Genomic DNA, 13,348 nt, shown 5'->3' on the forward strand with positions numbered 1-13,348 from the left:
GGTATTTCTAGTTCTAGATCCCTGAGGAATCGCCACACTGACTTCCACAATGGTTGAACTAGTTACAGTCCCACCAACAGTGTAAAAGTGTTAGTTTCTCCACATCCTCTCCAGCACCTGTTGTTTCCTGACTTTTTAATGATCGCCATTCTAACTGGTGTGAGATGATATCTCATTGTGGTTTTGATTTGCATTTCTCTGATGGCCAGTGATGGTGAGCATTTTTTCATGTGTGTTTTGGCTGCATAAATGTCTTCTTTCGAGAAGTGTCTGTTCATATCCTTTGCCCACTTTTTGATGGGGTTGTTTGTTTTTTTCTTGTAAATTTGTTTGAGTTCATTGTAGATTCTGGATATTAGCCCTTTGTCAGATGAGTAGGTTGCGAAAATTTTCTCCTGTTTTGTGGGTAGCCTGTTCACTCTGATGGTAGTTTCTTTTGCTGTGCAGAAGCTCTTGAGTTTAATTAGATCCCATTTGTCAATTTTGTCTTTTGTTGCCATCACTTTTGGTGTTTTAGACATGAAGTCCTTGCCCATGCCTATGTCCTGAATGGTAATGCCTAGGTTTTCTTCTAGGGTTTTTATGGTTTTAGGTCTAACATGTAAGTCTTTAATCCATCTTGAATTGATTTTTGTATAAGATGTAAGGAAGGGATCCAGTTTCAGCTTTTTACATATGGCTAGCCAGTTTTCCCAGCACCATTTATTAAATAGGGAATCCTTTCCCCATTGCTTGTTTTTCTCAGGTTTGTCAAAGATCAGATAGTTGTAGACATGCGGCATTATTTCTGAGGGCTCTGTTCTGTTCCATTGATCTATATCTCTGTTTTGGTACCAGTACCATGCTGTTTTGGTTACTGTAGCCTTATAGTGTAGTTTGAAGTCAGGTAGTGTGATGCCTCCAGCTTTGTTCTTTTGGCTTAGGATTGACTTGGTGATGCGGGCTCTTTCTTGGTTACATATGAACTTTAAAGTAGTTTTTTCCAATTCTGTGAAGAAAGTCATTGGTAGCTTGATGGGGATGGCATTGAATCTATAAATTACCTTGGGCAGTATGGCCATTTTCATGATATTGATTCTTCCTACCCATGAGCATGGAATGTTCTTCCATTTGTTTGTATCCTCTTTTGTTTCATTGAGCAGTGATTTGTAGTTCTCCTTGAAGAGGTCCTTCACGTCCCTTGTAAGTGGATTCCTAGGTATTTTATTCTCTTTGAAGCAGTTGTGAATGGGAGTTCACTCATGATTTGGCTCTCTGTTTGTCTGTTATTGGTGTATAAGAATGCTTGTGATTTTTGTACATTGATTTTGTATCCTGAGACTTTTCTGAAGTTGCTTATCAGCTTAAGGAGATTTTGGGCTGAGACAATGGGGTTTTCCAGATATACAATCATGTCGTCTGCAAGCAGGGACAATTTGACTTCCTCTTTTCCTAATTGAATACCCTTTATTTCCTTCTCCTGCCTAATTGCCCTGGCCAGAACTTCCAACACTATGTTGAATAGGAGTGGTGAGAGAAGGCATCCCTGTCTTGTGCCAGTTTTCAAAGGGAATGCTTCCAGTTTTTGCCCATTCAGTATGATATATATTGGCTGTGGGTTTGTCATAGATAGCTCTTATTATTTTGAGATACGTCCCATTAATACCTAATTTATTGAGAGTTTTTAGCATGAAGGGTTGTTGAATTTTGTCAAAGGCCTTTTCTGCATCTATTGAGATGATCATGTGGTTTTTGTCTTTGGTTTTGTTTATATGCTGGATTACATTTATTGATTTGCGTATACTGAACCAGCCTTGCATCCCAGGGATGAAGCCCACTTGATGATGGTGGATAGGCTTGTTGATGTGCTTCTGGATTCGGTTTGCCAGTATTTTATTGAGGATTTTTGCATCAATGTTCATCAAGGATATTGGTCTAAAATTCTCTTTTTTGGTTGTGTCTCTGCCCGGCTTTGGTATCAGGATGATGCTGGCCTCATAAAATGAGTTAGGGAGGATTCCCTCTTTTTCTATTGATTGGAATAGTTTCAGTAGGAATGGTACCAGTTCCTCCTTGTACCTCTGGTAGAATTTGGCTGTGAATCCATCTGGTCCTGGACTCTTTTTGGTTGGTAAGCTATTGATTATTGCCACAATTTCAGCTCCTGTTATTGGTCTATTCAGAGATTCAACTTCTTCCTGTTTTAGTCTTGCGAGAGTGTATGTGTCGAGGAATTTATCCATTTCTTCTAGATTTTCTAGTTTATTTGCATAGAGGTGTTTGTAGTAATCTCTGATGGTAGTTTGTATTTCTGTGGGATCGGTGGTGATATCCCCTTCATCATTTGCATCTATTTGATTCTTCTCTCTTTTTTTCTTTATTAGTCTTGCCTAGCGGTCTATCAATTTTGTCGATCCTTTCAAAAAACCAGCTCCTGGACTTTTTGGAATTCTTTGTCATTTTGCAAATCTCCATTCCTTTAGGGTCCATTGTTAAGAGTTTTATTAGTTTTTATTGGAGGTGTCATCATTCCTCGATTCTTCACAATCCTTTTGTTCTTGCACTGCTGTCTGTTCATTTGAGGAGGTAGCTACCTCTTTTTATAGGTATTAGTTGGCAGGGATAGACTTTCATTATTTAGTCTAGCCTTTGATTCTAGATTGGCCAACTGGTACCAACCCTGGGAAAGTAGAGCTTGCTTTCTGCTTTCAGATTCTCCGGATGGCTCAGCTTTTGTCTTTGCTCTGAGTTCAGTTGGGACTACTGGTTGGGTTCTGATTTTTGGTATGACCACTAAATGAGCTATGCAATCAGACAAAATTGCTTGCTTGGATGGTGATTGTCTCTGACTGGGCCAGGCCACAGGATGTATTTCCTGGCTGGATGGTACCACTATTTGAGTTCTGGAGTTGTATGGGGTTGCAGGCTTACTCACAAAGTTAAGTGGGGACACTGCTCAGGATGGAGAGAACAGCTACTACACTTGGTGGGAATGCACATTTGATGTGTGCCTTCCTGACTGGGTAGGACCTCGGGGTGGGCTTTGAGATTTGAGCCAAACCACTGTTTGGATTCCTTGTTGGGGTGCATATAGCCCTTTCACTTTGCCAGAATGCACTGCGGCAAATATCTCCATCTCTGAGTGGGCTTTGGGGATGTTTTTGAGGCTGAGTTGAACCACTGTTAGAGTCCCCAGGTAAGGCAGTTCTAGACCCTACACTGTGCTAATAATGGGCTGTGGTATGCATCTCCCTGCCTGGCTGGGTCCCTGTTGTGGGTTTTGAGACTAAGCCAAACCACTGTTTGGGCTTCTGAGTGTGGCAGGTCTAGCCCTTGTACTTTACCAAAATGTGCTGTGGTCATCTCCCCCTCTGGACAAGGCTTTGTGGTAGGATCTGGGGCTCACATGGAGGCTGATTGTCTAGGGATTCAAGCCAGGTAGAACTTCCTATTTCCCGGGGCAACCAGCTTGACTTTGTTGGTTTGTTATACTGTTCACTAATGCCCCTAATCACATACCACTGCTGGTGGTTACATAGACCTACCACCAAGATCTGCGTGTTTGTCACTATGAGCTTTGCCTTCCTGCTCTGTTTCTACCTGACCACAGGTAGTCTAGCCATGCTATTACCCCTATGCTCCTTGCAAGGTGAGACCAGAGTAGGCTTCCTGGGAAGTATCTTGAAACACAGGGAACGTGAATGTCCACCTCTAGTTCTCTTTTCCTACTGTAGAAACTGTGGGCCTAGAAAAATTCTAAGTGGTGTTGTGCTGACTTGGGAGAAAGGGAGAGGTGATGTGGTCAGAGTGAAGCTATTTTTTTAATACTTCTCATGTGGCGTTTTGTTTGGTTCTCTAGTTCACACAGGTTTCTCAGGCTTAATCCGGAGTTTTGAAGTGTTCACATAGGAGTTTTTGTCTGTGTACAGTTGTTAATTGAACATTCTATGAAGGGTAGGGAAAACTGGGACCTCCTATTCTTCAGTCTTCCTGATGTCACAGACAATCTGCATTTTGAAAAGATCCATAAGTGATGGTGATTGATATGGATATTAAAGTTGAGAACTACTAGGTTAAACATCTATTTCATGTGAAACATGAAAAATAAGCTAGATTTTGAGTTGCAATTATAGGGTAATACACATTTTTCAACTTTTTCATCTTTAATCTTGTTCATAAGAGGCTGCAACTGATCCAAAAACAACTTATTCCCAGGCTATAGCAAAGGTTTTCAAACTCAAACAATGTAGAATGACAAAATGTAGAGTTCACATCTTCTCTGGCTAAGATAATGTTGACTAATGAAAATAATGGTAGATTGGAAAATCTATTTGAGTTACTATACTTTCTTGTACCTAAGATAAAATACCCATATGATGATTATTGTTAATCCTCTACAGAAACATGATGAAAAGAAGTTTTAGTCGAGCAGAGGAGATAGAAAGCAAGATCACAGGGGGTTGGGGAGTGAATATGAAATGAAGAAGTAGAGGTTGCCTATACTCTTTCATGTCACTTGGCACCCTCCAAAGTAAAAGGAATTTGATGTAATCAATTTGCCACCCATTGCTGGCTGGTTTTCTCAAAGATTGGTGCCATATTGAGGGCTTAACATTGGTTTCTCATCGAGGCTGCATCTTCAGTGGCTCAGTGATTTGTCACCAACCTTGGTAAGATAATGCCTGTATTTTTTGGCACGTGCATATTTTCCATTTATACAACTTTCTTTATATTCCCTTTTATAAGCTCTGAGGTGAATGAAATCAGAGCTGGCTGACATTTTTAGATGACTCATTCTTTTCACTTAGCTATTGAGTGCCTCCACTCTGGAGGATACTCTCTAATGGGCACAGAGTTGAGAAACAAAGATCTGCATACTTTGTGCTTATTCTCATAGGCCCATACATAGGCCTCCACCTCAAATTTCATTAAATCTGATTTTTCTGTATTTTGGGGGGGTTTGCTTAGTGAAACTTTTTTACAACAATTGTTATTCTACACATATCCTTATCTTGCATAGCAAGCTATTTCTCCCAACATTCAAAGTGGACAACTAAGTATATTGCTACCAAATCATTGGCTTACGAGGATTTCCTCCACCACTACATTCTATGGCTACCCTGGAGAGGCGTTAAGCTGCAGCATTAGTTAGTTTTTATCTTGTCTAAGTGTAGATTCAGACAATCCATTTGTGATCCAAGCCTGAGGCTCTTTCTTCCTTTATTAGCTGGTTGTGTGAAATACCATGAAGCCATAGGTATGAACTGAGGAAGAGATATTGTCACAGTGAAGGCATGTTTGTATCTTACGGAAATGCTTTTTACTGTATCTAATAGTTTTTAATTCTTTCTATCAAGTGCCAGCAAGCTCAATATGAGATAGAATTTAATATTGGTAAGATAAGATTGGTTAATGATCAACTTGAAGATAATTACAAATATGGGCACTGTGCACATTTATAACAGTTGAGATGATATTTTATTAAGAATTTCTATCATTTTTTCTCATATAATTAAGAAATATAAACAAAACTGGCATGGACAGGTGAAACTCAGTGTTAAATTTATCAGCACTTTAAAGAGATTCCACCGTTGAAGTCAGTTTGAATGAAGTTCTAAATTGTTTGTATTTTCTTCCTATATAAAAGAGTGTTTCAGGCAAGTATTTAGCTATTTAATTTACATTTCACATGTTAGGTATAATAAAACAACCACTCTTTTCCCGAGAACTCACATAAATCCTGCCTTTCAAACCCAGAAAATATTCTCAACTCAGCTTCCTTGTGACACAAAAACTAATTGCAGTTGCACCTAATTTTGTGGAGCAAATAGCTATGAAGGCTTACAAATTAAAATTCTGTAAACCACATTTCATATTGTGATTCCTTTTCATCAAGTTTTTGAGAGTTGTATTTGAAAAAATGGCATAGAACAAAACAAAAGTCAAAATTAAAGCAAGATATTAGTCAAATATTTTATAAAATGGATTTTAAGAGTTTTATTTTAGTACTGTCCAGCAGTACTCAAATAAGTCACACAGTATTAATACTAAATTAGTTATGATATCAAATCCTGTGTTTAAACTGGGTTTACAACAAAGAAAGCTATATCCTGAGTAATGCTCACATTTTTGTTTAGGTCTTTGCTGCACTATATTCCAGGTAACGAATCCGCTTTAAATTCCTAATTCTTGGTTGTGTACTCTCTGAAAAAACACTGAATATCAAACTAAGGCTATTAGTCTATTTACATAATGTAAAGACCACTTGCTACATTTTGACAAGCTGGACTTCTTAAAACTTGGCTCTTTTTCAGCCATTATCTCTTAGTGGATAATGATTGGATTATAGTGTTAATTGTGAGAGCAGTCTATGATATCTGTCACATGTGTTATCAATTGCTTTAGCTCAGTAATACAAAAAGGACGTCTGTATTCTTTTTAAAAAGTTGAGTTACATATACACGTTCTGATTAGCATAGACATAGAATTTTACATACTTATTATTCACTTCAACAGAAAATCTAATTCACTGTTGAAACATTCTTAAATAAGACCACAGTAATGCAGATTGTGGTGAGTGGTGTTTAAGATGTTAATGGCTCATTATTATAGCAGTTCTTAAATAAAACAATAAATTTGTAGACAAATATTCATGTATAATAAAGTTACATTTGATAAATGAAAATTCTCTTATTTATATTTTATTAACATCTTTTCCAGTCCTGAAGATTTTCCTCACAGAATCTTTCATCTCTTTGTTCCTGAGACTATATATTAGAGGATTACAGAGTGGTGTTATCACAGAATAGAACAAGGTAATGATTTTTCTCATTTTTACTGGGTGTGCTGATCCAGGACTAACATACATCACCATGATAGAGCCATAAAATAAGGTGACAGCTGCCAAATGAGAGGCACAAGTGGAGAAAGCTTTTCATTTGCCAGCCTCTGAAGGCATCCGTATTACAGCCAGAATCACCAGAGCATAGGAACAAAGGCCAAAGAGAAAGGTGCCAATCATGAAGATAGAATTGAATGTGGAGTAAATGAGCTGGGTGATGATGATGTCTTCAGAACAGGACAGCATCTTCAATGGGACGGGATCACAAATAAAATGGTTGATAATATTTGGGTCACAGTAGGATAGCTGTGAAATGAGAATCACCAGAGTTAGGAAGATTACAAAGACACATGACCACGCAAAGATGATAAGGCCAGTGCATACTTGTTTAGTCATGATGCATAGATAACGTAGAGGGAGGCAGATGGCAAGATACCTGTCAAAGGCCATGATGCAAAGGAAGAAGCCCTCATCATACCCCAAAGAGAAGAAGAAGTAGAACTGTGCAAAACAACTCATGAATGAGATGGACTTGCTTGTGGAGAGGAAGTTGGCCAGCAGTTTAGTTGTAGTAACATAACATATTTCCAGGAGAGAGAAATTTCCCAAGAGGGTGTACATGGGAGTGTGAAGGTGCTGGTCCTACCACACAGCACAGACAATGGCTGCATTTCCTATCAGGGTGAGAGTATAGGCTACTGAGAAGAGACCGAAGTAGAGGAGCTACATTTCTGGGCTTGAGGGAAAGCCCATGAGGATAAGGCAGCTAACAAAATTGATAGTTTCCCTGCTGGACACATTCATTAGTCTGGAAGACATGGAGATGGCAGAGGTAACTGAAACATGAAAGGGAGCGTGCTGTTTCTTCTTGGAAACAACCAAAATTCTTTACCATGTATATTATAAAGTAGTAAACAATTAGACTTTTGTTTAAACAACAAAACTGTGACTTTCATGACTCAATTCCTACACATATTTATTTTAATAAATCACAACAATAGAAAGAAGGGAAAATATGAATTTTGGAGAGTTTTTTTTCTCGCTAAGAACACTAGACTTGAAACCAGGAATGCAAATTTTGTGATTCCAATAAATTACCTATATACAATGAGTCTACCCTTTCTTCTGTTTACCTGCATTATTGATACTGTATTTATCTGGGCGTGTAGTTCTTTCAGCAGTACTATGAATACCTGATTCATTATTATTAGTGATATAAAAATAAAATACAAAACCAAGATATTTAAAAATACTCTTTCTCAATATAGTGCCATGCCAGGGCAGAAATTAATATTTACTTTCAATTTCAGCTACTCCAGGTTACTTGTAGTGTTTTAAAGTGGTAATAAGAAAGAACTCTGTCATTAGAGAATATATGGTCTTTTATGCTGTTTCATGTATCTGTACCAATGTTTAGCATAAAAAATACATTCTTTAATTTTTAGGCAGCTGGATACGCTATATGCTGTGAGGAAGTGTGCCGTACTTTGGCTCTTAAATTGCTCTGACTAAATATTTTTATATGCTTCCAGGTGAATGTATGAACTTCATATGCCCATTGTGACATTGACCTTAGGGAGAAAAGCTGGTCTGCGTGACTGTGGCGAAGTTCAATGTGCTTGTTTTTTGTTAACCATGGTCAAGTCAGCTGCAGGAAAATAAGAAAGGCATGTAAAGTTTATATTACAAAAGTTTCCATGTTTTTTATCCATTGCTTTCTTCCACATGTTCCTTTTCTTCCTTTGACCTTTGGTGTTATTTTGCATCTCACTGTGGTTGTTATCTGAGGCCTTTCCTATCTAGGCAAATCCGAAACATGAAACTTTTCCCCTGATTACTCTCCGGTTAACTTCTAGCCCAAATAACAACAAAAACAAGAAAAAGTCATATGAGCTGAAGATTTTTGTTTCTTAAATAATAACTAATTTGTATAATACCAAGTCTTATGAATGTAATGGAACTGAAAATCAGTATTTGGGCTTAAGAAAGAAAATATTGCTGGAAAGAGAAATATGCCATATTTCTTCTGCTCACCAAATAACAAAAATTACCAAAATATACCCTTCTCCAGCAATTCATCAGTTAATATACATCTTCACTTGAAATACTATTCTTTTTGTATATATGGCTATTCATATTTTAAAGGGATATGAACCATAATTGAAAAATATTTTCCAGAGTTCAGGGAAACAAGAAAAACTTATATTTTTCAGCTTCATTCTTTGCCAGCATTTCATTCTGAGATACATTTTTAGTTTTCTCAAAGACAAGAAGAAAACATTTTCTATGATTTTTGCAAAAAAAGTGGGTGACTCACATGTTATATACTTCCCACTCGCTCTTTGAGTGAATGCTGAGAAGGTCAGGGACAGGAGACAAAATATTATTCCCCAGAGCCAAAGACATGTGAAGAACTTCCAAGAAATTGCATGATCCTGTTTGTTATCTCTCATGGGTTGCAAAAAGTAAACCCTAAAAGATTTTCCCCACCTTCAAAGCATATATTAATGGTCAAAATGCAAGCTCAAGTGAGTGTATTATATATATCTATTTACTTGCACCATAGCCTTTTGGGACTTGGAGCTCTGTCTCTCTTGGGATATTTTGATAGTGTTTGTTTAAAAGAGGATAACATTTTGAATTTTCACAATCAAAAGCCAGTTCTTACTATCCCCTAAAGAATAGTTAAAATGTAGAAGCAGATCTTATCTTTTCTTTTTTCTTTCGTGTTCATGTATTGTCAAAACTTCCTGAGGAATAATTAAGTAGTAAAAGGGATTGTCAATTTAGCTACAGTGGTAAGCTTTACCATAATACTCTCTAGCTCTATTTTGAAGAAAAAGAAATCATTCTCTGGTCATCAAATATTTGTACCTGCAGAGTTATTAGAGATATTTGAGTTGAATTTTATGTAGAGCACAAGAAATTTGATTGGCATTTGGTTATTCCACAGATATTTACTGAATGCCTACTGGATACTTAAACATATACTGTATATATTTTTAATTTTTTGAGGAACCTCCATATTGTTTTTCATAATGTCTGTACAAATTTACATTACCACCAACAGTGTAAAAACGTTCCCTTTTCTCTGCATTCTCACTATTACCATCTTTTGTCTGATCATGAACATTCTGACTGGGCTGAGGTGCTATCTCATTGTGGTTTTGATTTGCATTTACCTGATGATCAGTGATGCTGAGGATTTTTTCATATGCTTTTTGGTCATTTGCACGTCATATTTTAAAAAATATCTAGTCAGGTTTTTTGCCCACTTTTAAATTGAATTATTTGATGGTAGTGTTGCTTTTTGCTATTGAGTTGCTTGAGTTCCTTATATATTTTGAATGTTAACCCCTTATCAGACGTATAATTTGCAAAAATTTTCTCCTATTCTGTAGGTCATTTTTTGGTTCTGTTGTTTCTTTTGAGTGGAAGCTTTTTATTTTGATGTAACCTCATTTGTCTATTTTTGTTTTTCTTGCCTTAGCTTTTGCCTACATCAATGTTGTGTAGTTTTTCTCTTATGTTTTCCCTTCTAGTAGTTTTACAGCTTTAGGTCTCATGTTTCAGTGTTTAAACTATTTTTAGTTGATTTTTTGTATATGGTATGACATAAGGGTATAAGTTCGTTCTTCTGCATATAGATACCCGGTTTTCCCAATACCATTTATTGAAAAGACTGTCCTTACCCCATTGTGTGTTCTTGGCAGCTTCCTCAAAATATTAGGTGACTGTGTATCACCTGTGGATTTATTTCTGGGCTCTGCATTCTATTCCATTGGTTTATGCATCTGATTTTATGCCAGTATCATGCTGTTTTGGTTACTATAGCTTTACAGTATACTTTGAGGTCAGGTAGTATGATGCCTCCAACTTTGTTCTTTTGGGTCAAGACTGCTTTGGCTATTCCAGGTCTTTTGTAGGTTCCATACGTATTTTAGGATTGTTGTTTCTATTTCTGTGAAGGATGTCATTGTTATTTTGATAAATCCATAGATTGTTTTGGGTAGTGTGAACATTTTAACAATATTAATTATTTGAATCCATGAATGCAGGATTATCTTTCCATTTATTTCTGTCTTCAAATTTTTTTCATAAGTGTTTTATGGCTTCATTATAGGTATCTTTCACATCCTTGGTAAAATTAATTCCTAAGAATTATATTTTTTTATTTTGGAGCTATTGTAAATAAGATTGTTATCTTGAATTCTTTTCAGACAGTTGATTATTACCACATAAAAGTGCTGCTGATTTTTGTATGCTGATTTTGTATTCTGCAACGTTACTGAATTCACTTATCACTTCTAAGAGTTGTCTTGATAACGTTTTTATGTTTTTCTCTGTATAAGATCATGTCATGTGCAATGAGAAGCAATTTGACTTCTTCTTTTCCAATTTGAATGCCTTTTATTTCTTTCTCTTGCTGATTCTCTGGCCAAAACTTCCAGTACTATATTAAATAGGTGTTGTGAAAGTGAGAATCCTTGTCGTTTTTCAGTTCTTAGAAGAAGGATTTTCTGTTTTTCCTACGTCAGTATGATTTTCACTGTGAGTTTATGATATATGGCCTTTATTATGTTGAGGTGTGCTCCTTGTATGCCTAAATTTGTTTAATTTTTATCATGAAGCAATGATAAATTTTATCAGATGCTTTTTTTGCATCTATTGAAATGATCATATACTTTTTGTCTTTTATTCTATCAGTGTAATGTATCAGATTTTTGATTCATTTATACTGAATAACCCTTGAATTCCTGGAATAAAACCCACTTGGGTGTGGTGAACTGTCTTTTTAATGTGTTGTTGGATTCAGTTTGCTAGTATTTTGTTGAGAATTTTTGCATCTAAGATCATGTTATTGCCTTGTAATTTATTTTCTTTCTTTCTTTTCTTTTCTTTCTTTCTTTTTTTCTTTCCTTCCTTCTGTCCTTTCTTTCTTTTTACTTACTTTCTCTCTCTTTTCCTTCCCTTCTCTTCTTTTCTTTCTTTTTCTGTCTTTCTTTTTTTCTTTCTCTCTCTCTCTCTCTCTCTTCTTTCTTTCTGACAGAGTTTCGCTCTTGTTGCTCAAGCTGGAGTGCAATGGTGCCATCTCAGCTCATTGCAACCTCCACCTCCTGGGTTCAAGTGATTCTTCTGCCTCAGCCTCCCGAGTAGCTGGGATTACAGGTGCCCACCACCATGCCCAGCTATTTTTTTTTTTTGTATTTTTAGTAGAGACGGGGTTTCATCATGTTGGCCAGGCTGGTTTTGAACTCCTGACCTCAGTTGATCCACCTGCCTTGGCCTCCCAAAGTGCTGGGATTACAGGTGTGAGCCACCGTGCCTGGCCTTTTCTTTTTTTAAATTTACTGTAAACCTTGGTATGTATGTGGTAGGTGCATATATTTATTGAGTACATGAGACACTTAGATACAGGCATGCAATGCATAATAATCACATAATGGTAAATGGGGTATCCATTCCCCTCAAGCATTTTTATCCTTTGGGTTACAAACAATTCAATTACACTCTTTTAGTTACTTTAAAATGTACAATTAAATTATAATACACAATAGTCATCCTCTTGTACTATTAAATACTAGATGTTATTCATTCTTTCTAACTACTTTTTGTGCCCATTAACCATCCCTACCTGCCCTCCCATCCCCCTAACCACCATCTTTCTCAGTTTCTGATAACTTTCCTTCTACTCTATATCTCCATGAGTTCAATTGTTTTAATTTTTAGCTCCCACAAATAAATGACAACATACAAAGTAGGATTTATCCCAGGGATGCAAGAATGGTTCAATATGTGCAAATCAATCAATATGATAAACAATAAACAGTATGAAGGAGAATAACCATATGATCATTTCAACTGATGCTGAAAAATTTGATAAAGTTCAACATCCATTCATCATAAAAATTCTAAAAAACTGGGTATAGAAGGAACAAACTGCAACATAATAAAAGCCATATATGACAGACCCACAGATAGAATTTTGCTGAATGGAAAGAAACTGAAATCCTTTAATATCTGGAGCACAACAAGAATGCCACCTTTTACCACTTCATTGACTATAGTACTAGAAGTCCTAGCTAAAGCAGTCAGACAAGAGAAAGAAATAAAAGGCATCCAAATTGGAAAGGAAGAAGTCGAATTATCCTTGTTTGCAGATGATGTAATCTTGTATTAGGAAAGACCTAAAAACTCCACCAAAACACTATTAGAACTGAAACAAATTTAGTAAAGTTGCAGGATACAAAATCAACATATAAAAGTCAGTAGCATCTCCATATGTCAACAGTGAACTGTCTGAAAACCAAATCAAGAAAGTAATCCCATTTACAATAGCTACAAATAAAATTAAATACCTAGGAATTAACCAAAAAAGTGAAAATCACTACAGTGAAAACTATAAAACGTTGACGAAAGAAACTAAAGAAGACACAAAGAAATGGAAAGATATTCCATGTTCATGAGCTGAAACAGTCATTGTTAAAATGTTATACTACCAAAAGCAATCTACAGATTCAATCTCTA

The 13,348-nt window shown here is 36.4% G+C and overlaps 1 protein-coding gene across 1 annotated transcript in view; it reads left to right on the forward strand.

Moving 5' to 3' along the window:
- The window catches only part of LOC104004591 (POTE ankyrin domain family member I), a 119,015-nt gene that overhangs the window by 36,182 nt on the left and 69,485 nt on the right, over positions 1-13,348 (forward strand). Inside the window, 2 exon segments of the mRNA XM_063794612.1 lie at positions 6,700-6,794; positions 8,353-8,487. The gene's annotated coding sequence lies outside the window, so the exon portion shown is untranslated.

Source organism: Pan troglodytes, chromosome 16 (assembly GCF_028858775.2).
Source record: "Pan troglodytes isolate AG18354 chromosome 16, NHGRI_mPanTro3-v2.0_pri, whole genome shotgun sequence".
NCBI lineage: Eukaryota > Metazoa > Chordata > Mammalia > Primates > Hominidae > Pan > Pan troglodytes.